The following is a 2,445-nucleotide window of genomic DNA, read 5'->3' as shown; positions in this document are numbered from 1 at the left end:
TACACAGCACAAGCAATGATTGGTTCAGTTGCATACCTGGTATATTTTGTAGGTATGATTTGTACTCAGGAATATAAGCTGTATCTGTCTGTACATGGGCTGTGCACATTGTAAGTATATTTAATGTTCATTTTACCCTGAAATAGTCCAGGCAACCAAAACAGAATTTGAAAACCATTCCTTTTCCTCATCTACATCCTTGTGATCAGAGATCCTTCAAAACCAGAAGCAATAAAATGGAGACACTAGAGGTGAAGAGTGGCTTATTCTTGATGTTATAATTGACTTTTGAATTTTAGATTTTCCTGGATCTGAAAGAACAAATGCACTGACTGAAGAATCTGAATCCGTTCACTTACATCAGCATAAATCAGGAGTAATTAATGGATAGGATTACTGGATTTACTTCTGTATAAAAAATAAGTGAAATCAAACCCAGCATCTTCACTTTCCTCCTTCTCTATCTCCCTCTTTTTAATAGTGAAGCACTAGATGGAAACCATTGTCACACCTTCTTAGCAGATTTAGAAATGTAAATTATGTTCTTTAGCTCTTTAGCAGCAACAAAGAAGAGTGGTATTCTGGGCCCACTTCTGCAGGGACTCCACTCAGTATTCATATCAACAAGAAGGATGGATTAAAGCAAGCTGTTTTGATTCAGGAAAATTGTCCTCCACAGGAGGTTTAACTTAATACTCTGAAAAAACCAGATTTCTATGACCCCTATTATTTATATGTTTAATTAATTTAAACATTTAGTTCTTTGGACAATAGACTGTCTTTTCATTGCATTTCTAAAGCACCAACCTCATTATGACTCTTTTACACTTTACTGTGGTTTATAGATACTACTGCAATTTAAAAGGAAATAATGAGGAAACTGTCCTACAAAATGCAGCTGCTACTGTAGCAGTGATATTGCAGTAGTCTCAAGAGAAATAGGTGCTTGTAGGTGTTAAGAGTCACCATAACAGCAAACTCCCGCAGGCTCTTTGTGCAAAAGGAAAACCCAAAGGATATGAAAATGGTCCTCACACAGTTCTAATGTAACAGTGAGTAAACAAGCCATCTGACAGGGTACAGAGGCGACTGCACGACAAAAGGCCTATAGCGGGTGTGCTCTTCTACTGAGTAGAAAGTCAACGGTAACAGTTACCTCAGAGAAAATGGACTGCACAATGCAGCGTGACCATTCTCTTGGCTTCAGGCAAATCCTGGGACTCATGAAGAAACACCTGGAAGATGAGTGACCCAAGAAGGGCAATAGCCCATTATTCAGTGTAATTGAGCAGTGAATTATAAGGGTATTTTGGCAGACGAATATCATCCTGCTGTGATGCAGACATTCCTGACAAGCAGGCCAGCTTGCAGTACCAGAATTGTCTGTATCTCTGGCTTCAGAGAGACTCCTTTGCAGCTGAACCCTCCTGGAGACTATAAAACGCTCCCATTCATCACCAGAACGATGTACCGGGAGAAGTGAGTTCTGTTACGCACCGCATTTTGGTAATTGCACAGAATACCCAGGGTGGGTGACCATCTTGCAGAATGTGGGCAGAGCCCTTATCATATTTCACACAGAAAGAGTCCCACCCCTGGTAGGAGCTGAATGAAAGAGTCAGGCTCATCGTCAGTTTTAGAGAATATTCGGATGATAGGTTTTTGCAGATATTTGGAAAATACTTTGGCTGTTTGTTTACAAGTAACACAGAAGATAAGAAGCAAAGGTTTTTTGTTTAAGTGCGAGAGTTCAATGTGGACTAAGAACAGCAAGAGTACTTATCCTGATACCACATAACATAAAAGGTCAGATTCTTATACCCTTGGAACTATAACTTGTACTGTTTTGATTCAGTTGCTGCTCATTCTTCATCTCTGTTGTGGTACATTCACTTGATTGCTTAGGCTGCTCCAAGTTAAAATACCTGTCTTCTCACAATTGGGCACTTGTGTATTTGTCTGCTCTACCTCAGAAGCAAAGTTTGGGGTCAATTATACCAAGTTGCTCTTGATAGTATTGCTTAGTCCTAATGAAGCTATAAACCTCATTTGATATATGGGCTTGTGCGCTGGAGCCACATTTTCTTCACAATTAATACATTTCAATAGCTTTTTGTAGTAAGCAGCATCATATTACTTCTCATGGCATATGCTGATGGGTTTTTCAAGGCACTCAATGTTGAGGGGAAAGTGACAAAGCCACCTGAGACTGCAATTCAGTTTGATTATCCTTCTATTCACAGAAGGCAGACGGATGGCATTTCACTGTAGCTAGCTGGCTGCCATGTATTTCCTGTCTTCCCTTCCTTGCTGACCTGCTGTTCTTTTTTAATTCCTTCAGCCTCCACAGTGATTTCCATCTTCAAAATCTTTCCTAATAAAGGCTCTTTTAGATAACTGTTGGATTTTTTTCAGAGATGACAGAAATAAATACAAATGAATTGG

This window comes from Gymnogyps californianus, chromosome 1 (genome assembly GCF_018139145.2).
Source record: "Gymnogyps californianus isolate 813 chromosome 1, ASM1813914v2, whole genome shotgun sequence".
NCBI classification, from domain to species: domain Eukaryota; kingdom Metazoa; phylum Chordata; class Aves; order Accipitriformes; family Cathartidae; genus Gymnogyps; species Gymnogyps californianus.
This window is presented reverse-complemented; position numbering follows the sequence as displayed.